At 37.2% G+C, this 26,554-nt stretch overlaps 1 long non-coding RNA gene and 1 pseudogene across 2 annotated transcripts in view; one reads left to right on the top strand and one right to left on the bottom strand.

Moving 5' to 3' along the window:
- The window catches only part of LOC136845025 (uncharacterized), a 356,972-nt gene that overhangs the window by 30,957 nt on the left and 299,461 nt on the right, over positions 1–26,554 (top strand). The window lies entirely within an intron of this gene.
- Positions 630–26,554, bottom strand: part of LOC136844559 (serine-rich adhesin for platelets-like) — a 67,048-nt pseudogene continuing 41,123 nt past the window's right edge.

The raw sequence follows: 26,554 nt of genomic DNA, 5'->3' as shown, positions 1-26,554 counted from the left end.
AGAGAGAGAGAGAGAGAGATCTGTTATGTTTAAGTATTAGAGACGTTTCATAGTAGGCCTCAACCAAAATCATAGTGTGGTTATTTAAGGCGCACTTGTGTCTTTTAAACCAAAAAAAGAAAGCATGAAAGCTTAGGCAGCAAGAAATGAGGAGACGCTCTGGTTGTTAGATTCTACGGAAGGTTGTGACAGATTGTGGCTGTGTGTGTTTGTTTTCGTGAAAATAATAAAATAAATTAGGAAAAATTAGTGAAAGTTTTTGTTGCTTAGAAACCCAGCGAAGATTATTTAGTGTGCATATTCACAGAATTTAGCAGAGATAGAGAAACAAAATAGTTTCTGTAAAAATATAGCTAAATCAGTTTTAAATTTCAGTGGTATACTTTTTGTAAGATAAACTTATGAGCAGTGTTATGTGTCTTTGTAAGGTTTTATTTATTCCAGTCTTTTAAGCTTTTGTATTATGGCTTGTTATAGTCACTTATATTCATGGTATATATTCAAGTTATAGCCTTTGAGCAACTGTTGTAGGTAAAACGAAGGTTGAATGAAGATGGGTATTACTTGCTCGCTTTTATTGTTTTTATTTACATGTGCCAAAGCATTTGCTTTTCATGGTAATGCAGGTACTATGATATTGAGAAAATATAATACATTAGTTTCATAATTATTATTAACATAATATTCCCACCCGTGTTTGCAAGAAAGGTGCGCCTGAGTCCATTATCAGTTGAAAGTTAAGACATATCCAAATTTATTGGGGTTCTTTGAGGCGTCATACTGAGTGAGTTTGAAGTCTTCTGGACTGTGTCTTTGTGAAGAAGGAGCAGAATACTGTGAGGGGGAAGATGGTCGTGCTGAACCACTATGTGACGATGAAGAGAATGTTCCAACTTGCAATGGTGCTGATGTAGCAAATGCTCCTGTATGGGAAGAAGATGGTGAGCCAACTGATCCTGTGTGAGATGGAGATGAAGAAGAGGAAGATGGTTTAGATGGGCAAGGTCCCTTTGAAGAAGAAACCTCCCGGAGGTTTCGAAACCAATTCCCTGTCCAGCACGGAAGCGAACAGTGCGTCTGGTTCCATCATCATCTACGACAGTGTAAGTTCCACTAACATTTCCATCAGCATCTGCAGTCTCTGATCTTGAATACTGTTCAGAGTCAAAGGCAAGTTATAGGAGGCATCAGCATTGGAATTAGCTAATGGGTCAATGAAAGGGACTTCTTGTACAGGTGTAATCCTACCTGTAGGTTGACCAGAAGGTGCTCCAGGGACAATAGGACCTTTTGGAATGTGGGATCCTCAGCAATGAATCCAGTGTCAGAACCAGCTTGATACTGGATCTGTCGTCGTTGACCATCATCAGCAACAAATGCAAAATCTCCATCAACATTGTTACTGGTGTCACCTGCTTCATTCCTTGAGTGGCTGGACGTTTCATATGCAAAAGCATAACTTCCCATCTGGCCTTAGTTCACTGCGAGTGTTAGCTTCTTCGAAACGTGGACGAGTTGAGGAAGAGGTACGAGTGCCAGAAGAATATGTTTGGGAACCAGCAGAAATAGATGAACCGGCAGAACTGTGAAGAGAAGGTGATGGGGCACGGTAAGTTGATGGACGTGAGGCACCATGAAGGCAGAGGACTGGGAGGGGAGGTAGGTGTGTTTGAAGATGGGGCAGTTGGTAGATGATCTCCAGATGCAGTGAATCCTCTATCAGCTCCAGCTTGATAGTCAACCCTTCTTCTGACACCATCATCAGCAACAAAAGAAAACTGTCCCTGTACATTAAGGTTAGCATCAGCAGATTCTGAGCGAGAATGGTCACCAGCATCGAAGGAGAAAAGAGTAAGAGCCATCATTATTAGATGAGGTATGTGAAGAAGAGGCACCACTTTGTGAAGAGGAAAAGGTTCCACTTGCACTCTTAAGAGCAACAACAGAAGAGGAGATGATGTAGAACCTGCAGCAGTCGTTTGTGCTACTTGAGGAGAATCTGGTACCTGAGGAAGATTGTCGTGTAGCTGCTGGAGTAGAAGGAGAAGATTGAGGAGTTTTAGGTGACAGTGGAAGGTCATTACCTTCTACAACGAAGCCAGTACCACGACCTGCAGTGTAAGAGTAGGTTCTTGTGATTCCATCATCGTCTGTGTAGAGTAAGATCCTCGGACATTTCCAGTGGCATCACTTTGCTCTGATCTTGTTTGTCCTTCTCCAGCAAACTGAAACCATAAGAAGCATCAGCATTTGGGTTAGCGAGAGGATCAACGAAGGTGGACGAGCCCCTTGCAGCAGCATGGGCTGCATGGAAGTCAGGATGTGGTTGTGGGAGGTGAGATCCTGATGGGACAAACCACCCTCACCAGCTGTGTATTGAAGATTGACAGAATTGCCATCAGGATCAACATAGCCAAACCTTCCATCTTGCTGTCCAACCCTTTGTAGACTTGGCACTTTCAAAGGCTCCTTCACCAGTATCATGGCCATATTTATAAGTACCATCTCTATGAAGGACAAAATACTGGGAACGCCTTCCAGTTCCTACTTGAGGGTATGTTGTAGGCCCCATCAGGTCCAGGCAAACTTAGAGTGCTAACTGTCAAGACAGACAACACAACCTAAATTAAAAAAAAATCGTTTTTATAAATGGAAAATATGCTTTCTATACTATATGTAAAATTACCTTTAATCATAAACAGTAAATTAAAAATCTGTTAGAATAGATAAATTGCAGTTATATCAGTTAATGACATTGTGATATGAATTTCTATGTCAGTTAAATTATTTGGTGTCTTGTATATGCAGAAATTATTTCTAGTGTTAAGTGACTGAATTGGCATGGCTGCACAAATTAACCTTAGTCTTTGATATTCATATTCAAATAGATAGAAAAAATTTAATTCATTGTGAAATGAAATTTACATACTGCATTTAGAGATGATATCCAGAGGTACAATGATAGTAATACATGAGAGGCAAGAATGAGATTGTGTCTTTTAAAAGGAGAGGAGTTTTAAGAGTTTCATCCTCATGTGGATGGTTAGGACAAGAAGGATTGGATAAGTTCACCAGTGACCAGAAGGAAGAGTGGGGGAGATCGAGCAAGTGTGTAATGGTACATTAACTAAGAATTGGACAGGCTGTAGAGAAAATGGTTAAACCCCAACTGGAGAAAATGACGAAGAAGACCTCAAACCAGTACTTGTCAAATGACTTAGAAACTCTGAAGAACTTTTAAAAATTCCCTGAAATAACACATATTAGAAGACAAATTGATACAGAATATACTAAGTTTCTTTTTCGTGTAAAGGAAGACCAGAAATGAGTTAAATAGGATGAGAGACAAGGAGTTGATTTTGCAGTGAAATTTAAAATTACTGTAAGAGTTGAAATGTCTGTAGGACTTCAATCTTTCAGAGTTACCAGTGAATTTAATTTTCAGCATTGCATCTGGTATCAATAAGAGCAACCTTAGAGTGGAAGAACTTAGAAGTCTCTGTTTGAGGAAACCTTGTGGAGAATAGTATGTTTCCCAGGGGAAAGATGAATACTTTTAGAGTGGAAGTGTTGAAAATGATTGTGCAAGATGGACGGCATAGAAAGGTAAAAGAATTAAAACTTATCAGAAGTGGAGTCAGACCACTGGTTAGTGTCCCAGCCATGTTCTCGTCAGTTGCTGTCCATGGTGTGAATTTTCATTCTGAAGTTCTTGTGCCAGTAAAGTGTGGATGGCCCAAAAGTTTCATAAGAAAAAGTAATATGAAAAGTTCATGATTATCATAGATGTGAAAAACCCTGGATGGGTGGGCCAGAAGCTGAAGGAAGCTGCCTTGCATATGCTTTTGCCACGAAAAATCCTTCATTGCAATAAAAGCAATTCAGAAATGCCCTTATTTCCATGGTGAATGTGGACACAAGAACTGGAGAGAGAGAAAGAGAGAGAGAGAGAGAGAGAGAGAGAGGTGAGAGAGAATGAGAAACTGTTCACAGGAAGGTACTCTCTCAACACATCACTTGTGTGCTATTACCAAGCCCTGGAGGAGGCCATTGTGGAGATGGCTGGGAGATGGTGGGTTTCCTTCAGGCGACGCTTATGGCCCACAGTGATGAGCTGCCTTTGCAAGAAGATTCCTTTTTTGTACCCCGGGAGGCCGTTCAGACGGGAATGAGAGTTACAGAGTGGACGGGGTTGGGTGGGCAATTGTGAGATGGGGTAGGGAGGAGGACAGAATCAGGGCATCAGCCAGTGCCCCATTGTCAGATCTTTATTTGTATCGTGGCCTGTAAACAGTTATGCCTGATCGCCTTGGGAGACCAGATGGCTTGATATTCCGTTGTCTCTTGTCCGATTTTATTTGACTTTAGACTTGAAATTGTATTTCCTGAGGGATTCTTTTGCCTCGATATTTATCATTATGATCCTGTTATCATTGGCTGAATAATGGTATCATCTGGACAATTGTTTTGAGTTTGCGACGGAAACGATTCTATTGGTTTGTTCTGTTTGGACATAAATAAATTATTGTAATATTAAAAGTGTGAAAGGCTACCTGATCCATTGTGTTTAATTGTGTGTGGGCCAGTTTGATAGGGCTGTTGAGCTGATAAGACAAGTGTGGTGAAAAGTTCATTTGCAGAGTTAAAGTTTTCCTGTTGTTAGAGCCAGAGTTCTGCAAATTTTAGAACTGGCATTTGTTTCCATTCTTAAGAACTGAATTTTAAAGTTTTAAAGCAGCAGGCAAAATCAGTCTTTAAGACTTTATTAAGTGGTTTTGTACTTTGACCTAAATTGGAATAAGAAAATACTTTGCCATTTATTGATTTTGACTCAATAAATTTGGAAATTCCTTGTATTTCATCTCATGACCAAAAGTTCAATTTGTTTATGCATCACGTTAGTAACTGGCCAGACAATTGATCTCCTAAAAGTTTCTGAATCCAGATAGCGTAGAAAAAGTTATGATCTATTTTGAATTTTGATTAAAGTATGTTCTAGTTTATTGTCGTCTTTCTTAGTTAATATAAAATTTATTGCATTGTGAATTCTGGGATTTTCTTTTGTTGAAGCTCTTTCTATCTCTCTCTCTTACGTTGCTCTCTCTCTTCCATCTCTTCTCCTCTCTCTAGGAAACAATTTTTGATTTTGTTTTCATGAAAAACACAACAGCCAGTACTAGGTTCATGGATTGAAGAATCGTTCCATTGTTTCAACAAAATGACTTCAGTGGAATTTTATTATTGTCCGATCAAGGATCGTCATCTGTTGTCATGAAATTGCAAGAATAGATAAATGTTTACAGAAGGTAGATCGCTGCAGTGATGAAATTATGGAGGCTGATATTTGTACTGCAACATCCTACTTGCGAATGTTTTGTTAGTCATTCCATTGTAATTTTGATTCACTTCTTCTGTTTATGCAACAGCACTGTTTTGTTTTGTAGTTTTTCTATTTTCTTTGGTTTGTTTCTCCCAGAGATCTTCAACTTTACTTTCTCTTATTATTGAAATTTCTGTGACGGTTGGTTTTTCTATTTTTTTTTAAGAACACAATAAGTTTTTGGATTGGCTCATCGTGGGTAGCCTAAAGATCTTTCCATAAAAGTAACTGAGTTTAATGACTGGAGATTTTATGATCAAATGTTACAATCAATGAATCAATAAATATCGAGTATATATATGTGTGTATATATTATACGTATATATATATATATATATCTACTGTTATATACATATATACTGTATATATATGTATGTATGTATAAATATATATACATAAACACATATATATAGTGGTGATATATACATATATATATATATATATGGTAATATATGTTGGCAACTCTTGTGTTTCCTGTTATGTATAGATATTATATAAATATACTTATATATCCCCATATATATATAGTATATATATATGTTAGCTTAAAGTAACCTGCCCCACTAAAAGAGAAATGACAGAGTGGTGTTGGAGGGTCAGTTGACTTACTGTCCCTTACTCAGCAGACCCAGATAGAATGGCCTCAAAAATAAGTTTGCAAAGAAAGTTAGTATAAATGATAGACCTCTCCAGGGATTATAAAGGAAAACTGTACCTGGAATCCAGCTCAGTGAAGAATTAGTAGACCTTCTTTAAAACAGAGGTTTATCTGAAGATGTTTATTTAAGATTAGGCCCAACTGGTCGAAAGCAGGAACAAGTCAAAAAGGTTATACGGGAAAAGAACTTTATGGAAGTAAAAATGGACCGTTCAAAGAGGCTGATTGATTTATATAAAAGGTACAACTCAGTAATTCATCTTATGGTAAACAACAGAAATTTTCCAAAGTGAACGTTTTTCACAAAAAATACATATATATTAAACATACGAATACATAGAAAATATATAATGTGACTAATCAGTAATTAAAGTCTTCTCCATGTTCTGTATAAAATGGCATGAAGAAACTGCTGTGATGTCACTTCCTCTGAGATAAATTTATCAGTCCTGCTGTGTGTCTCATGGGTGTTGAGGACGAGACCCTTTCGTGGCAATGTATTCAACATTTGTGGCAGATATTTAAGTCACTTGCCCAGGAATCTGGTAAAATGAAGGTTGTTAAAATCGTGTCTTAGGATTGCTAACTTTTATGGTTTTTATTTACATGTCACTAAAGCCTTTGCTTTTCCATGTTGAGACCTGGTCTCAGTGATTGTGAGGAAATATAATACATCAAATTCAGTGACATCCTAACTTTCCCATCGTGTTTTGCGAAAGGTGAGCCTGAGTCCATTAATGAAAGTTAAGGTTATCAAATTCTGGGGTTCTTTGAAACGTCGACAGGTAGGTTTGAAGTCTTCTGGACTGTGTCTTTGTCAGAAGACTGCATCATCTATTTCCCTGGGGTGACTATGACCTTGTAGCCACTGATGATAGAAAATGCACCAACTTGAGATGATGCTGTGAAGTGGCAAATGGTATTGGGAAGAAGATGGTGGCCAACTGGTTCTTTGAGATGAAAAGAGAGAAGATGGTGAGATGTTTGTGAATGAAACCTCCTGAGGTTCAGAAACCAATTCCTCAGTGCAAGCACAGTTGCTGTCTTTCCTGTCCAGTGCCTCCTTGGTGGTTCCAATGGAGATCTAGTTCCGTGGAAGGAGTTCCGCTAACATTTCCAAGATGCATCGATGTTTCCATCACTGCAGTACTGTTCAGAGTCAAAGGCAGTTATCGGGACAGACCACACCTGCGTTGGACATTTGCTAATGGATCAATGTGCAAAGGACCTCAGTACAGGTGTAATCCTACCTGTGATGTAACATTTCAGACCCAGTTGCTTCCTGGTTTTGGCATGGGACCCTTTGGAGTCCCATGTAGATCCCTCGGCAATGGTGTTCTCTGTCTTCCCAGGTGTCTATCTGTCGTTGTTGCTCCATCAGTATCAAATAGCAGTTGGAACTGCATGAACATTGTGCAATGGCCTGGTCTGACTTTATGCTCCAAATCGCTGGATGTTTCATGACTTGATGCCAGCCCCATCTGCTCAACACACTCCCTGTTACTGGAGCCGTGGATGAGTTGAGGGCACAGAGGGATTTCAGTACCAAGCCTCAGAAGAAAATGTTTAGGAACCAGCAAAATAGATGGACTGGCAGAACAAGTATGAAGAGAAGGAGAATATTTGCTGCTTTAGTTGATAACTGCCCATGGAAAGATCAGATGATTGGGAGGAGGCAGGTGTGTTTGGGAAGATGGGGCAGTTTGGAGATGATCTTCAGATCTCTAGTGAATTTATAGCTCCAGTTCTGGAATTTCTGCTTTTTGTCTTTACACCATCTCGTGGACAAAATGCTGACTCCCTGTACATTAAGACGTTGTTGGTAGGGTCAGCAAATATCTGACGAGAATGGACTGAATCAGCATCTGAAGAAAGAGTGAGAGCCATCATTACTAGCTCAAGGTTTGTGAAGAAGAAGCCCCTTGTGAACCAAGAAAATGTTCCACTTGCACTCTTAACTGCAACAAGAGAAGAGGCTGATGGCGTAGAACCTGGAGTGAGTGATGGCCGCTGGGAGCCTTCGGAGGATTTTATGAGCCTAGAGGAGTCTCCTGTAAGTGGCTATGAGGGGAAGCTGGTACCTGAGGAAGATTGGAGGTGGCTGGAGAAGACCTGAGGAGTTTGAGGTGACAGATCATTACCTTACCCAACGAAGCCAGTACCACGACCTGATCACGCAGAATCTTCCATGATTCCATCATCCTGTTTGAGTAAGATCCTTGAGATGGATGTGGCACTTTGGAATCTTGTTTGTCCTTTTCTCCAGCAAACTGAGAAACCATAAGAAGAGAGAGTAGAGAGAGAGAGAGAGAGAGAACGAAAACCTGGACGAGCTCTGCAGCAGCATGGGCTGATGAAAGTCAGGATGTGGTTTGTGGAGGTGAGATCCTGATGGACAAACCACCTCACCAGCTGTGAATTGAAGATTTACAAAATTGCACCAGGATTATGCCTTAAATTATGTTCCAGTGAAGAGTCCAACCCTCACTCACAAATGGTATGTTTGTAAAGGCCTGTGTGTATCATGGCCATTAGAGTAGAGAAGTACCATCTCTATGAAGGACATTTGTATGGAGGGAAAGAGTAAGGATTTCCTACTTGAGGTATGACAAAGAGATGCAGGGGAAGAGTCAGGTCCAGGCAAACTTAGAGTGTTAATCAACACAGACAGACAACACATTACCTGCAATTAATACAAATGTGTTTTATAAACGGAAAATATGCATTTCTGTGCTATCTGTGGAAGATTTGTATGATAGAATCATAAAACAAGTAAGTCCATAAATTTGATAGAGCAGATAAAGTGTAGTTATATCATTATGGGATGCAATATGAAAGTTTGAAGATAAGTGTTGAGGTTCGGAGTGTCTGACTACATGCAGAAATTATTTCTAGTGTTGCGACAGAAGTAAAAGCTTTTTAATCTTTGAAATTCGTATTCAAGAGATAATTGAAATTAATTCAATAAAAGAAATTTACTGGGATAAATGGAAACCAATGATGGAGAAAGAAATATTAGTTGAAGAACAGAAGAGTTCAATTGGTTTTATGTTTTGGGAGGTGTATAAGAGGTGACTTACAGAACAGGCGATCTGAAAAGAACTCTCGACTGTGTTTGAACATCCGGATTTAGAGATGATATCCAGAGGCAATTTAGATGCTGGGAATAGTGATACAAGTTTGCATCGTAGGCAAGGGAATGAGATTATGAAGTCCTTGTAAACAATTTTGATAAACTGAAGGAGAGGAGTTTAACGAGTACACCATCTTCATGTGGATGGTTCTGTGACGGGCAGGATTTGAATAACTTGCCAGTTTCTTCTCGATTTTTTCTTGAGCATTTCAGATAAACTGTATAAGATCAAATTATTATTAGAGGAAGAAAAAGCCACATTTTGGGTATGCTTGGATGTTGTGCTGGTTTCCTGGCCTGTTGCTATGAATGGAAATGTTTGAAAGTCTTGCGACAGGTATGTTTATGGATGGCAACAGTGATGTAAACTAAGGAGGTCCTAGAGGAGAAATTGGAAAGCATTTATAAAGGCAAGAAATGAGTGGTAAGAAAGGTAAAAGAAACAACCTTATGCAGTTTGTCACGAACACTGGGTACATGTCCACTATCATGTTTAAAGAGTTCTTGTTCATGGTGTGAATTTCGTGGTAATGATTGAGCCAGTAACAGGGCTAAGTCCGGAAAGTACAAGAAAAGTAATATGAAAAGCGATTCATGATTATCGTTGAGAAAAATAGTAAGGTGGGCTGGGTTAGTTGCAAGAAGGTAGTGTATGATAATATTCTGAAAATTTTAACTCAATCCTTTGTTTGCAGCGGATAAAATCAATCTGAATTTCTGTAAATGCCCTATTGTAAATCTTGAATGTGGGAAATGAGAGAGAGAAGAGAGAGAGAAACTTTTTTCCCAGAAGAGAGAGAGAGTTTAGGAGAAAGAGAGAGACTGAGAATAATGAAAATTGTTCCCTTCTAAACATAAAGTTTGATTGTGATTTATTAATCGAAGAGGCCATTGTGAGATGGCTGGACAATGATTGTCCTTCTTGACTGATGGCCCACGAGTGAGAATGTTTCCTTGCAGATTGAGGCCCTTATACCTAGAGTCTTGTCAACATTTGCCTGGCCCTGGTATGAGTAAAAGGTCTGGGTGTTGTCTGAGCAAGTTATGAGAGAGGGTTGGGAGCTGACAGAATCAGGCATCAGCCAGTGTTCGTCGATAACGAAAACCGACGAAATAACCTGTAATTTAGCCTGATCGGTATTTAGGAGAATCAACCAGTGTTTCATTGATAAGAATGGAATTAAAAGTTTTCGGTCATGGAGCAAGCATCGAAATGTTCTAGGCAGCTTTAAGACAATTGGTCAAGATTTCTTTTATGTACTTTGACTTGAAATTGAATCATGTAAGTAGATTTAATGTTTTTCCGTCAAAAAGTGGGTGAATATTGGCTAATTGCATTCCATCTAAGATTAAAACTTTTTCATTCTGTTATTAATTAGTATACTGGCCATAACTACAATTTATCCTCTTAGGTTTTAATCCCAGACCGTTATCAGGTATGACCTGTTTTGAAATTTACTTAAAGGTTTTCTAGTCTAATGACGTCTTTGCATTTATAGTTAAAATATAATTGTAATCAAATTGCGTTTGAACATGGGGTTTTAGTTTTGATAAGATATTGAATGGTTGTATTCTCTCTCTCTCTCTCTCTCTTCTCTCTCTTTAATTTTCCAAAACGTATTGCACCTTATAGAGGAGGATGAAAACTAAACAGCCATTAATAGTGTTCATGGATTGAAGACGTCCTTTGTTTGATTTTGAAAGGAAGATTAAGGGAACTTATGATTATTGTCCGATGTTGCTGATCGTTATCTGTGAGCAACAAAGAATTGATGACAGGATAAATGAGAGAAAGAGAGAGAGAGAGTCATGAAATTGTGGAGGAGAGAGAGATGGTTGAACACTAGGGCTATTGATACCAGAAAAATGTTACAGTCTTTGTTAGTCATTCCATAATCGTTTTGATTATTCTTCTTTTATTTGTAGATTGTTTAATCCTTGATCTTTTCTGCTTTTGAATTGTTCCACGCTGTTTTTCCCTTGACCCTCACAGCTGGTTTGTTTTGTGACGGTAAGTTTTGGGGTTGATCATCGGAGCCTGATCTTTGAGCTGAACTGATGATTGTAACTGGCTAACTGAAAATGAAAGAAGAAACTTTTTATATATATATTATGTTTTGAACATACATGATATAATATAGTAATATATTTATAATATTAGCAGTGGGCATGTAAAGTATGTATATATGTTGTAATCCTTGATTTCTTTAAAATCTTTGCAGAATCCACTATTACACAGCTTACTTCCAGTTGTAATTTTAACCTTTTACGGCACTGGCATCCGCATTATTTGAACCCCCTAAAAAGTAAAATATCTCAAGAATGACATAAAAATATGATTAAATCAAATAAATTAATACAAAATTACTTATTGCTATTTTCTGTGTATTGACATGTTTGATATATATATAGACCTAGAACACAAAAAAATGTTCAAGAGTATGCAAAAATTTGGATTAAGTACCCAAAGGAGAAACTGAATTTAGTTGTACTTTTATAACATTTTTAGTGGTCAGTCACCATTCTTGTATAATCTTTAAATTGTCGTGGACCCTGCAACTGGAGCTGTTGAGCTAATTTTTTGTAAACCTCCTAAATCTATAACCTGTTTTGATATGTCTACTAATATATTTCAATTGTATTGGAGCAGACAGTTACATATAATTTCTTTTGTAATAGAGTTTTCAGTGTATGCACTTGTAAAACTTATTTTAACATTTTTTATGAGAGAGAGAAGGACAAGAAGAGATAGGAGAGAGTACCTGAATTGTTATGTTTTAAAAATTGAAGACGATTCATAGTAGTCCTCAACTAAAATCATAGTTTAGTTTTCAAGACCCACTTTGCTTAAATAAAAAAAGATAAATATGAGAACACAGGCAGCAAGCTATATAGATATATGGTTGTTAGATCTATACATATGTGTATGTTTATATGGAGGTGAAAATCCATAAAAAATAATATATGGTATATGAAAGTTTTGTTGATCTTCCAATTCAGTTATATATATATAATGCAAAAATTTTATATGTCACACACAAAACAAGAAAGTTTATGTCAAAGAAATGGTAATGCTATCAGGTTTAATATATATGTACTTTCTGTGATATAAATTACTGTATTGTTGTGTGTCTTGTTATTGTTTTATCTTTATTCGAATTTATTATTGTTATTATTCATGGTAGATAATAAGTCATAGTTCCAGGAATCAAAGGTAAAACGAATTGAATAAAAATGGGTATCACTATGCTCAGCTTTTATTGTTTTTATTTAATAAAAGAAATTTGCTTTTCATGGTATTTGCAGGTACTGTGAACTTGAGCCAAATATAATAAATTAGTTCATATATAGAATTATTGTGAACATAATGCGGGTTTGTCACCTCAGACAGCATAATGTTTCTGTTCGAAAAAGGTGATGTTTAGGGCTCATTAATTGAAAGTTAAGACATATCCAAAAATGTTTGAATTCTTTGAAGCATCAAAGTGAGTGAGTTTGAAATTTTCTGGACTGTTTTGTGAAGATGGAGCAGAATACTGTGAGGGGGAAGATGGTCGTGGTGAACCACTAGATGATGATGAAGAGAATATTTAACATAGATGACCTGAAGCAAATGCTCTTGCAGGGAGATGATGGTGGAGCCAATGATCCTGTGTGAGATGTGAGATGAAGAACATAACTGATGGTTTAGATTGAGCGAGGTCCCTTTGAAGAAGAAACTTCCTGAGGTTGGGAATGATTCCTGTCCAGCACGGAAGCTGAACAGTCGTCGGGTTCCACTCAAAATCTACGACAGTGGAAGTTCAGCTAACATTTCCATCATAATCTGCAGTCTCTGATCTTGAATACTGTTCAGAGTCAAAGGCAAAGTTATAGGAAGTCACAACATTGAATTAGCTAATGACACTGAAATGGACTTTAAGTACAAGTGTAATCCTACCTGTAGGCTGACCAGAAGGTGAGAAGGGACAATGGGGTGACCTTTGGAATGTGGGATCCTCAAACAATGAATCCAGTGTCAGAACCAGCTTGATACTGGATCTGTTGTTGACCATCATCAGCAACAAATGCAAAGTCTCCATCAACATTGTTATTGGTGTCACCTGCTTCATTCCTTGAGTGGAAGGATGTTTTATATAAAAGTCATAATTTCCATCTGGCCTCAGTTGACTGCAAGTATTAGCTTCTTAAATGTGGAAAGTTGGAGGAAGAGGGACGAGTAGAGAAGAATATGTTTGAGAGCCAGAGAATAGATGAAGGCAGAACCATGAAAGAAGAAGCAGATGGGGTAGGAGTTGATACACGTGAGGTACCAGATGGCAGAGTTTGAGGAGGCAGGTGTGTTGGAAGATGGCAGTTGGTAGATGATCTCAGATGCAGTGAATCCTCTATCAGCTCCAGCTTGATAGTCAACCCCTTCTTCTGACACCATCATCAGCAACAAAAGAAAACTGTCCCTGTACATTAAGGTTAGCAGTCAGCAGATTCTAAACGAAAATTCACCAGCATGAAAGGAGAAAGAGTAAGAGCCATCATTATTAGATGAGGAGGAAGAGTTGATTACTGTGAAGAGGAAAAGTTCTGCTTGCACTCTTAATCAACAAGAGAGAGAGGAGAAGATGAGAGGAGATGGCAGAGAGGAGGAGGAGAGGAGAGAGAGAGAGAGATCCTGAGAATCTGTTGTGCTTTTGAGGGAATTCTGGAAGAGAAAGAACGATTGTCGTGTAGCTGCTGGAGTCGAAGGAGAAGATTGAGGAGTTTTAGGTGACAGTGGAAGGTCATTACAAACGAAACCAGATACTACGACCTGCAGTGTAAGAGTAGGTTCTTGTGATTCCATCATCGTCTGTGTAAGAGTAAGACCTCGGACATTTCCCAGTGGCATCACTTTGCTCTGATCTTGTTTGTCCTTCTTCAGCAAACTGGAAACCATAAGAAGCATCAGCATTTTTGGAAGGAGGATCAACGAAAGGTGGACGAGCCCTTGCAGCAGCATGGCTGCAAAAACAATAGAGAAAACAGGATGTGGATTGTGGGAGTGTGAGATCCTGATGGGACAAAACCACCCTCAACAGCTGGTGTATTGAAGATTTAAAATTGCCATCAGGCCAACATAGCCAAACCTTCCATCTTGCTGTCCAAACTTATGTAGACTTGGCACTCTCGAGGCTCCTTCACCAGTATCATGGCCAGTTTATAAGTACCATCTCTATGAAGGACAAAATACTGGGAACGCCTTCCAGTTCCAACTTGAGGTATGTTGTAGGCTCATCTGGTTTGGCAACTTAGAACTGCTAACTGTGATAGAGCAGACAACACTGCCTGAAATGAGTTAATAAAATTTTGTGGTTGTAAGAAATGGACTATTCTGTGCACTAGTGAAAGATTACCTTATTATAAACATCATGGAAAGCATACTATGAAATATTAAAATCAAAGATTAAGTAAATTATTTTCTTTATCTGATATTTTTGTAAAAGTGTAAAGACGGGGAGATTTACGTGAAGAAATTATTTTAGATGACGATGATTTCTTAATGTTTCCAAAGATTTACGGAAATGATATTTCTAAAGATTTAAAGCTTGTTTATATAAAAATTTAGCCAACTAAATGAGTTATTTATATAGAGATATAAATTAAAATTTCCTGAGGTTTGAAACCAATTCCCCTTTTTGAGATCACTTAAGAGTGCCAGGTGTCCATCATCTCCACAGTGTATTGATTAACAGTGAATATTCCAATAGGAACATGACCTTGAATACTTGTAGGTGATTAGTGGAAGGCCCAAGAACAGTGGAAGTAAATATATATGAGTTGTGTGGAGAAATAACAGGCTATGAAAGTGGTGGTAATCTGTCTGAAGAGTAACTTGTATATAATTGGAAAGGAAAAGAAAAATCCCTTAGTGGCAACCAGTGTGTGGGCAAACAGATGGAGTTGACCATCATCAGCAACAGAAGTGTTTAAAGTCCTCAACATTGTTACTGACTTGTGTTTTGTTGAAATGGTGGACGTTTCATATGCAAATTATTTTCTGGAGGTTATCAAAAAGGGTTCATCCATCACATGAGTTGGAAACGGTTATAGAGGTCCATGTTTGAGAGCCAGCAGAAATAGTGTGGAATTTTGAAGCCTGGTGAGATAAAGGAGCCGGTCAGATCTAACTGGAGTTCCCAGAGGACTAGGAGAGAGCAGGTGTTGAGAGGATGAAAAGATAGAGATGATCTCCAGAGAGGTGTGTCTGGGGATGTGGAAGGTGATTCAGCGACGATGATGACCCTCGGCTGGTGCGTGCGGTGCCGTTGGGAAGCCATTTGGATATTTTATGTGAAGGTCCTGGAAGGGCGCGAGGCGTGACTGTACCTAGGAAGAGGTAGCTTCTTCACCGCTACCCAGGCTTGATACTGCGAAATCCTGTTGCCTGGAATGTGGTAAATAGGTCCACACAGATCTTCCACCAGTATTCTTCCGTTTGAAATATTTGAGATGGATAGAGCTTGGAAATTCGAGTTAGAACCGTCGCCGTTTTCGTCTGATTTTATTGATAAAGTCGGCCTCTTTGGTGTTTATTGTCTCAGCAGATATTAATATAAATAGTTTACTCATTTCTGAATTTTAGTGGAAAGAGGGCCTTTTATGCCTTAAGCGTCAGGAGATTCTCAGTGAAGAGAGAGAGAGAGAAGAGATGTTTAGAGAGAGAGAGAGAGAGAAGGCCTGTATGGAGAAGCATAGCGCATTGCTGCTGCAGTCTAGATACATCTGTCCTCCCCTCCTATGAGAAAGCCGCCACCGCCGCCGCCGCAGAAAAAGTGACAAAGAGATGGACAGGGATTCGTAGACCAAGAAGAGGAATCCATATCTCATTCGCTGAGATACGGAGGTCAAGATTAATTACTGTTAAAGCTTCCAATGTGGTCACTTCTGGACCTAGATTTTTATTCCCGGAGAGTAAAGGATGCATGGAATAAATCTGTTTGTACCTCCAATACTCACTTTTAAGCAAGTTGCCCTCTATCTCCATGGCTATCGTCCTCCATGGGTGATGCTACAAGTATTTCCATGCCTTGATGCATCTCTCTCTCTTACTGAGATAACCTCCCATTTCTCTGATGGAAAGTATGACTGGCATTTGTTTCTCTCTCTCTATAGTACTGCACTCTCAGAAGTGAGAAGAGCAGCTGGCAAAAGTATTTTATGCTTTTAAGGCTCTCTCTCTCTAAGAGGATCAACTGTCCAGGCTAAATGGGAATAAACTTAGAGATCCTGGAAACCGGGAGATTTCAGACGTTATTCATTGAAAGAACAAGAAGCAGTTCTCTTGTTTATGTCTCTGGTGAATCCAATACAATTTGAGTTACAGAATGAGGCAAAAAGTAATTATCCCTGTTTGAACATCTCCATTAAATCCCCTTTACAAGGAAATTTAGGAACAGAATTCTCTCTCTCTCTCTCTCTCTCTCTCTCTCTCTCTCTCTTCTCTCTCTGTCTCTCTCTTCAAAAGAAAAGAAGAAGAAGAAGCCATTGAGCTAAACGTGCTGGCAGAACACTTGGAAAGGTTTTGACAACATTTTCCTTGGCCTGGAAGAACGGCGGAAGCTGCATAACATGACCGTTTCGGTGTTCTTGGACGTGCAGGTCTTGTCCCCAAAACTTGCAAATTTCTCGATTTTCCAGACAGTACAGACTTCCCTCAGAGACTTGTTGTTTGAGATACAGAAATTTACTATTAGAAAAGTCCCCAGTTAGTTGTCCTGAGCTGATGTTGCAAAACTGAAACATTTTGCTATGAATGAAAATATTTGTTGCTATAGTTAATGGTAACATAGACTTCAGTCACAGAGACAAAAACACATGCATGTAATAGATTACACACGTTAACCTATGTATTTGCATATATACATGCATATACATACACACACAAATATGTACATTAAATGCAATTTGTCGATTATGCACAATGACCACTAAAAGAAAAAAAATTTTAAGAACAAGTTTTTGAATAAGATCAGCTGTATTGACAGTTGAGACAAGAAATCATCTGCGGCCATTGCAGTGAATTTTCCGTTGAGAAGGTTCCATGCTTCGAATGGAAAATATTCTTGAAAATCTTTTTAACACATTCGACTTTGTTTCAGTATAGATATACATCAATTTCTATCAGCACGCGAGTGTGCAATCGGATATTTGACGTATGCATACTTAACAATGAAGACATGCAGATACTTTCCCCATAATGATTTCTGTTTAAATTAAACAGCATCCAATATTTCGAATAATGAAAAATTTATCCATACTTAACAATGAAGTTATGATATATACACATGTAAGATCCTTGTTTGCTTCTGTCACATTACATACACAAATACCAATATCAGCCTTTCTTGTTTCGTTTACTGTCAGGTGTTGCTTACCATATCAAGTGTCTTGTCAACATTTGCCCGGCCTGGTATGGTAAATTTGGATCGTATCAATACTTAGGTTTGGGCTGTTATAAAGTTCGTCGATGTACTACAGCCAAGATAATCAGGAATTTACATTTACAAAGGCAGCTATTTACATTACTTGTAAATGCATGTAAATTTTAATCTTGTTAACATATCCTACGTGTTTGGGATAGAAAGAAACAGTTATATTTCTTTAAACCACACCAGTGACTGTACAGTGGGACCTAATTTTCCATTCAACGCTGAAACGGGAAATGTTGTTAATTTGAAAGGTGCAACATTGTATGAAAACCTCAGCAGTTGGATGAATATGCTTGTGCACCAGATGAGATTACTAACGGCACGAAGGTAATTTCTACGTGGAGAATATAATAAAAATGTATAATTGTAATACTCAAATATGCATTTGAACAAAATACAAAGCTAAGTCAGTATATGATATTGTACAATTTATCAGCTGTTCAAATAATCATAAAAGAAAGAATTTTTGGATTAGGTGAACTCAGGGTGATTATACAAAACAGGATTTCTCCTTGCATTGGTTTATTCAAAAACTCTCTTTTTCAGTTATTGGATTTTATCGAAGTCCTTTATTAGACAAGCCTTTGAAGAAGGAGTTGGGCTCGTTTCTGCATCCATACAGTAAAATACATGACATATGATTCAGATACAGAGAGACATACAGAGAGAGATGATTGGAATTTAGCTTCTTTAGGACCTAGAAAAATGTTGCAATTGTATTAATGCACAAACAATTGCAAGGGATAAACACTATTTATTTTAGATATATATAATATATGATTCATATATATATATAGTTATATATGCTAGTTCCGCCCACCTTTATATACCCCCATCACATATAGCTGGCTATCTCAAATATAAAGGAGCCTAACAACTGTGAGAACAGTTAAAAATGGCTGAAATTTAAAGGCTAAATTTCAGAGACCAAACTTTTGAACTCAGGCAAATGCTGTGAGTTAAAAAGTTACAGAAAGCATTATATATATATATATTATATTTTATTGTCTCCTATATATATATATATCATATCAGGATGATGAAGATGAATTAAATAAATATCAATCTTTTACTATTCACAAGATCCGCATGCATACACATTTACACATATATAAACATATTCACGAACATACATAAAAATTCTTTCACCTGATTCTCAAACTTGATTTCCCCTTCCACTGCCACTCAACTGCTGCAGCACCTCTCAGCTGGGAAGGCCGGAAATAGCCATTTCCCACTCCAGCTAATTATGTGAAACTCAAGGAGAAATAAAGTGTGATTGCGAAGATTAAAAATCACCCTGGCTTAAGAATTGTTGTTCCTAAGAGAATAAATAGGAAGTTGGAGGAGGCTCTAAAGGCAGTTGACCCAACTGAATAATAATAAAAGAATAAAGAATTCATACTGTCAAATAATGCTTTCTATATTGTCTGTATTAAAATAGAAAATAGAACTGTGGGTTTGTAGAAAGGTTTTTGTGAGACTCCAGTCTATATGGATATGATGTCAAACATGACTTGTGTGCATGATTTATGACAACATGTCTTAAAATTTGAAACCAAAAATACTGAAGGATCTGAAGAAAAGGGTATTGCAGGAGAAGGAGGAGGAGGAGGAGGAGTCACATGTATGTTGAGGTTTAAAAAAATGCCTTAAAAACAAAAAAAAAAGCAGAAGAAACGGTGGGAGGTGGAGGTCTGTGGAGGAGGAGGAGGATGAGGAGGAGGAGGAGGAGGAGGGATCTTTCAGATGTGCTGGGTGTGAATGGTCGTCTATCTTTGCTGTCCCAAAGATTCCACAGGGGGAATAACTGTGCATGTCTCCTCACAGAAACCAGCCGATTCAAAAAAAAAAAAAAAAAAAGTTATCTTGTGAGACTCAGTTTATAAGTCCTTAGGTATGGATAATAAAGGTTGAATCTGACAACCTTTCTTCCTCCTCCCCAACCCATCCCCCCAAAAAAAGTTCTATTGTGGTAGCCAGTGCTTAACCCCCAAATACTTTCCTCACTGGAGAAAGGAGAAGGCTGAGTTTGACCCATGAGTTTTTGAATCTGTCTTATTAAGATAAAATTTCATTTTGCAAGTGCATGAGTAGCAACTCAAGCACACTTGAGAGTACAGTAGGTCTTCAGAGAGAGAGAGAGACAGAGAGAGAGTTTGGGTTCTTTGAGAGCAGCACAAACCAGTGGACCTGCACATAGTCAAATTTTCTGGAGCAGAAAGAGAGAGAGGAGAGAGAGAGACAAAGTATACTTCACAGAAGATGATGTTGTTGCACTAAACAAAAGAGTTGAGAGAGAGAGAGAGAGAGGAGAGATTTTTCCTGAGAGAGAGCTGAGAGAAGAGAATAGAATTATGAAGTAGACTTGGGAACACAAAACCTTTTGAAAGAGAGAGAGAGAGTTCAAAGAGAGAGAGAGAGAGACGGAGAGAGAGAGAGTGCGTAACCCAGTTCCTTGGATCATCTACTAGAGTGTGAGAGTTCCTTAACATTACCAGAGAGAGAAGTCTCCAGTGGACTTGATAATATAATAGGTCAAAGTGGAGAAGAGATAGAGAGAGAGAGAGAGAGAGAGAGAGAGAGAATTGGATCAATGAATGGGACTTCGCTGATTCCTTCCTTTAAATAACTACTTGCACCAGGGAGCATGGGACCAAGAAAACTAAATCCCTTGACTTAAAAATGACACTCCATAACATAAGATTTAATCTGTCGTCTATTTCCGAACATCACGTCAGGCAACAAAACCAAAATCTCCGTCACATTGCTATTGTGTAAACATTGCAGGCACTTGAAAATGCAATGTTAGCATTCCAAAACGACTCAATTTCCATCTGATCTCCAACTTACTGTAATTATTAGCATTTGGAGTATGGGACTGTTGAGGAAGAGAGGCGGCACGAGAAATGTCCCAATATTTTGATAGGCCTCAGAGGATCGGAGGTAGCAACTAATTTTTATGTATATAAATTTATATATATTAGCGTAGTATATATATATATGTATTCCTTGAGATATATAGTGTTTGATATATATATGTATATATAGATATATATATAACTATGAATCAATATGATTAATTCTATAGGTACTCTCTGTATATCCAACCCTTCTTACTGTTTATCAAATAAATAACAACAATAAATGAAGGAATTTCCAATCACCAGAAATATTGGCATCAGCTATTCTGAAATTAGGACATTAAAATTAGAAATTCCTGCGGTATACCAAAATCGTTAATTTTGGAAGTTTGTGAAAGAATCCGAAGATGTTTGTTATATCGATAAATGTTAAGCAACTTTTACAGGAAATTGAGGGTGGAGATATTTCTCAGGAATGATGTGATAATGCTACTGATTATTATTATTATTATTATTATTATTATTTTATTTTTTCCACTGTCCAGTGACATCAATATCGAGGGGATTCGCCCGTTCTGTTCATCAGAGTAAACCCATTTTTTTCTTCCTTGAATTGGAAGGTCATGCCTTCTTCTTTATGTTTTGGCAACCTGCAGTGTTCTTTGGTTCTCTCTCTCTCATCATCTCTCTCTAAAGTAAGAAGAAGAACATTTCCAGCGGCATCCAGGATGCTCTGATTCAACGTTTTCCTTCTCCAGAAGAAGAAGAAGAAGAAGAAGAAGAAGAATTTGAAGAAGAAGAAGAAGAAGAAGAAGAAGTGGAATCTAGCCCTGTGTAAAATGGGCTGCATGACAACTCTCTCTCTTCTCTCTGCTGACGACAACCTTCACCTTAATTATAAGGTACCTGGATGAAGTCCTCTTCAGACAAATGATATTTATTTCCAGAAACATATTGCCATAAGTTTTAGTGATTACATATATGCATTTATAGCTCAATGCTTTAAGATGTGATGAAAGAATTTATGGAGTCAGATGGAAGTAGGTCAGAGAGACCTGAGGTAAAATCTTGTGTTCAACAAATAGTTTGATTCCTCAGCAATATTGCCGGTCAGGTGATCTCTCCGCGTTATGTATATTCGTGAGTACGCATGCTAATTTGATCTAGATTGTGCCAAATCTGCCCTAAAAGTGAGTTTGATCGTTCATTAACGTGATAGAACTGCAGTTGTCTAGACGTAGCTTTGGAGAGATTAACGTAATCATAAACAGGTAAGTATAAGTTTTAGAGCAGATGCAAATTGTAGTTATATCATTATGGCCTGTTCTATGAGTTTTATTATTAGTGTGAAAGTTTGGTGTCTTTTACATGCAGAAATTATTTCTTGTTAAGTTATATTGTGACAAATTAACCTTAGTCTTTGAAATTCAGGTTCAAGCAGATAATAAAATTAATTCATTAGAAATGAAATTTACTTGTCTAATTAATGTTAAGAAAGAAATATTAGTTTTAGTTCTTGATACCATACCTTTGTTATCTCTATGTATAAAGGGAAATTGTTCTTGGATGATCTGAAAAGAACCTATCAGGTTTGATATTGCTCTCTTTTAGAGATGATATCCAGAGGTACGGTGATAGTAACACCTGAGAGGCAAGAATGAGATTGTGTCTTTTAAACGTGCTGAGAAGGAGAGTTTTTAAAGATGCCTTCTCATCTTCTTGTGGATGGTTAGGACAAGAAGGGACTTGAATAAGTTCACCAGTGAAAATAGGAAGGAAGAGATGTGGGGAGAATTGGGGACAGGTTGAGAAGGGTCAAACCTTCTCTCTTCTTCAGGAGAAAACTGCATCTTCATGTAAAATTAGGAAACAAGAAGAGGAGAATTGATACTTTAAAAATCCTAAAAGTTTAATTCTCCTTAAAGGATATTCCCGAAATGAAAAGAAGGAATGAGTTGGAGATGAGCAACGGTGGGATAAATTTATAATAAGCAGCTGAAATTCCAAGCATTACATTGAATGGAGAAGGTTAAGTGGAAAAAGCCCTGTTTGACATTTGCGCAAATAGTGGTAGTGGAAAGATAAATACTTGGAAAACGGTGCTGAATGTTTCCCTTCATAGAATGGAAAAGTGTTCGAAAGTCTTAAAACCATGTTTATGGATTCACTCATCATGGAAACCCAAAGTAGCAGTGGAAACTTGAAAATTAAGCAAGATGGAGTGGTACAGAAAGGTAAAAGAAACAGTCTGATCAAAGTTCATGAAACTGGTTGCATGTTTGTCGTCACGTTTCAATTTTCGTGAATAATCCTTGAACCAGTAAATTTGGGTCATAAGTCCGAAAGTGTCTTAAGAAAAAGTAATATGAAAAGGGATTCATGATTATCGTAGATGAAAAAAAATAGTAAGGTGGGCTAAGAAGCTAAGGAAGGTAGTGTATGCATATGCTTTTGCTTTTAACAAATCCTTTAGTGCAATAAAATCAATTCAGAAATGCCCTATTTCCAGGTGAATGTGATTTTTGAACAAGAACGAGAGAGAGAGAGAGAGAGAGAGAGAGAGAGAGAGAGAGAGAGAGAGAGAGAGACTGCATTCACAGGAAGGTACTCCTCCAAACACATCGCTGATTGGTATTACAACTGCTAATCCAGGAGGCCATTGTGGAGATGGCTGGGAGGGTGGGTTTCCTTCAGGCGACGCTGATGGCCCACGAAAAGTGAGCTGCCTTTGCAAGATATGAGGCCCTTTTATACCCAGAGGAGGCCGAGAGACGGATGAGAGTAGGTAGAGTGGGCGGGGTAGGGTGTTGTTGGGAGCAAGTTATGAGAGGGGTTTAAGTGAGAGGGACAGAATCAGGCATCAGCCAGTGCCCTTATTGCCAGATCTGAATTGGTGGCCTATCGTGGCCTGTAAAACAGGTGCTGCCTGATCGCCCTTTGGGAAACCAGATCCTGAGCTTCATATTCCGTTGTCTCTTGTCCGTTTTTATTTGATTTTTGAGTTTGAAATTGTTGATGGAGTGGGATTCTTTGCCTCGATATTTATCATTATGATCCTGGTTATTGCTTAGCAGAATAATGGTATCATCTAGCGACATTTGTGCTGAGTTTCATGGAAACGATTCTATTGGTTTGTTCCGATATTTATTCCAAAGTAAATTATTATAATAATATTGCCGAAGCTGACTGACGAAGGTACCCTCCATTGTGCATAATTGTGTCTCTGCAGTGTTGAGAGAGGCTGCCCCTGAGCTCAATAAGAGTAAGTCTGGAATGAAAGAGTTCATTTGCAGAGTTAAAAGTGAAACATTTCTGTTTTTAGAGCCAGAGTTGCAGATTTTAGAACTGGAATCAGTGTTCCATTCTAAGAACTGGAATTAAAAGTTTTCGGTCTGTTGAGCCAAGCATCAAATGTTCTAGACTTTAAGACTTTGAATTTAGTGGTTTCACTCTTTGACTTGAAATTGAATCAACCAAAAGAACAATGTTTGCTATTTATTGTTTTTCCGTCAATTTCGAAGTGGGTGAATATTGGCAATTGCATTCCATCTCATGACATATTAGACTTTTCATTTTGTTTGCAGTAACGTTAGTAACTGGCCAAGTAACTAATAATTTATCCCTTAGGTTTTCTCAATCCCAACCGTAGAAAAGGTAATGACCTGTTTTGAAATTTAATAAAGGTTTTCTAGTCTATTGACGTCTTTGCATTTATAGTTAATATAAAAATTCTTTCATTGCATTGTGAATAGGTTGGGGTTTTAGTTTTGATGAAGGTTACGTTGCTGCTCTCTCTCTCTCTCTCTCTCTCTTCTCTCTCTCTCTCTCTCTCTCTCTCTATCTCTCTAAAAAACAAAACATGTAATGCACCTTATAGTTGAGGATGAAAAATCCACAACAGCCAATATAGTGTTCATGGATTGAAGACGTCCATTGTTTCAACAAAATGATTAAAATTTATTATTGTCCGATCAGCTGATCGTTATCTGTGAGGTCATGAAATTGCAGGAATAGATAAATGTATAGAAAGTAGATCGCTGCAGTCATGAAATTATGGAGGCTGATATGTGGTACTGGGAGTACATCTCACGTATGCGAAAATTTCTTTGTTAGTCATTCCATTGTAGTTTTGATTCTTCTTTTTTACTTCTGCTTGTGTTTGTTTTCCTTTTCTTTTCTAGCTTTTGAATTGTTCTTTTGTTTGTTTATCCCTTTGATCTTCTTTTGATTTTACTTTATTATTGGTTTGGTTTTTTCTATTTTTGTTAAGAGTTACAATAAGTTTTGGGGTTGACCATCGTGTAGCCTGATCTTTCCTTCTGAACTGATGATTGTAATGGTGGAGATTTTATTAATATGATGCGATCAATCAATTTGCTCAATCTATATGCTTATATATATTATGTATATATGTATATATGTATACATGTATATAATATATGTAATATATATATATATATATAATATATGTAAAATATGTATATATAATATAATAAATATTTCTGTATAAATATATATATATAACTATATACACAACTAGTTGTATATATTTAACCTATAAATAATGCATATATTTATAATCTAAATTAGTAAAATATATAAGAATGACATAAAAGATTATATCTTCTGATTAATTATATATTAGTACTTATATATATTTTCTGGTGTATTGACATGTATTTATATATATTTTTTGTAAAAATGTAACCATAAAATATTTATTACCAGAACTATTTAGTTGTACTTTATAACATTTTTGACAGTGGTCAGTGCAGGTCATTCTTGTATGTCTTTGAATTGTCAATCTTACAAAATTTGAATTAATTTTTGTAAACAATTTTAGAAAAATTCAGACCCTGTTTTGATATGTACTAATTCTTCAATTGGCTAGGTTCCAGTTACATATATTTTCTTTTGCCAATCCCTCATCTGTCCCATGGGCCTCAGCACATAAACTTATTTTTACATTTTCGGTGTGCAGAAGCAAAGGACAAGAAGTCAGAAGGCCTTGCAGTACTCCATTATTTCCCTTTCCCTTTATGGATTTGTATTTATGTGTCATCACATTCCATATTTTCATTGATTCAGTTATACATTATATATATATATATATATATATATATATATATATATATATATATATATATATATATATATATATATATATATACATAATAATGTGTGTCTATGAGTGTGCATAGAATATACAGTTACTTTTTACAGATACATATGGTTATATGCTTGTTACCCTCTATTTCAGGAAATATGGTTGCCATGTTTTAAAGGATACATATATATGCATTTCTTATAGCTTCAATGTTTAAGATGATGAAAGAATTTATGGAGTCAGATGGAACTAGGTCGAGAGACTCGAGGTAAAAATCTTTGTATTCAGCAAATAGTTTGATTCCTCAGCAATATTGACAGTCAGGTGATCTCCGGTGTTATGTATATTCGTGATTACGCATTAATTTGATCTAGATTGTAACCAAATTCTAAAAGTGAGTTTGATCGTTCATTAACGTGATAGAACTGCAGCTGTTCAGACGTAGCTTGGAGAGGATCCAGGCTTTGAATCGGCAGATAAGGTAGAGTTTGAAATCTCTGTTTTTATGGGGAGGAAATTGAACTTGTGATTTTTACCATGATTTTCTAATCATTATGAACTTTGAACTGGTGTGAGATTTAATATGAATATTCATACCTCTTTATATTATTATTTTGTCATGTGTTACGTTTGCTATATCTTGGCTATGCATTTTACACTTTCCATTATTGTGTTTTGCATTTCATATATTTTTGGGAGTTTCTATCATGTTTAATTCTTCCGACAGATGTCTGGACAGATGTGGTGGACAGTGTGGACTGTTTGGAATAACATGTGGTAGACTGTTTTTTTGACATGACTAGTTATTGATTTGGGGAGTATGTGTGAGTTTGATATTTTCAGGCTATTAGCCATAGTGAGACTTCTTTAATCAGAAGTGTTTTTTGTTCAGAGTTTAGTTATCTAACTCGATAATTCATTTATTATGCATTTTAATCTTGCTTTGT

Source organism: Macrobrachium rosenbergii, chromosome 13, assembly GCF_040412425.1.
Source record: "Macrobrachium rosenbergii isolate ZJJX-2024 chromosome 13, ASM4041242v1, whole genome shotgun sequence".
Lineage (NCBI taxonomy): Eukaryota > Metazoa > Arthropoda > Malacostraca > Decapoda > Palaemonidae > Macrobrachium > Macrobrachium rosenbergii.
Note: the sequence above shows the minus strand (reverse complement) of the source record. Positions and strands in the feature narration are given on the sequence as shown.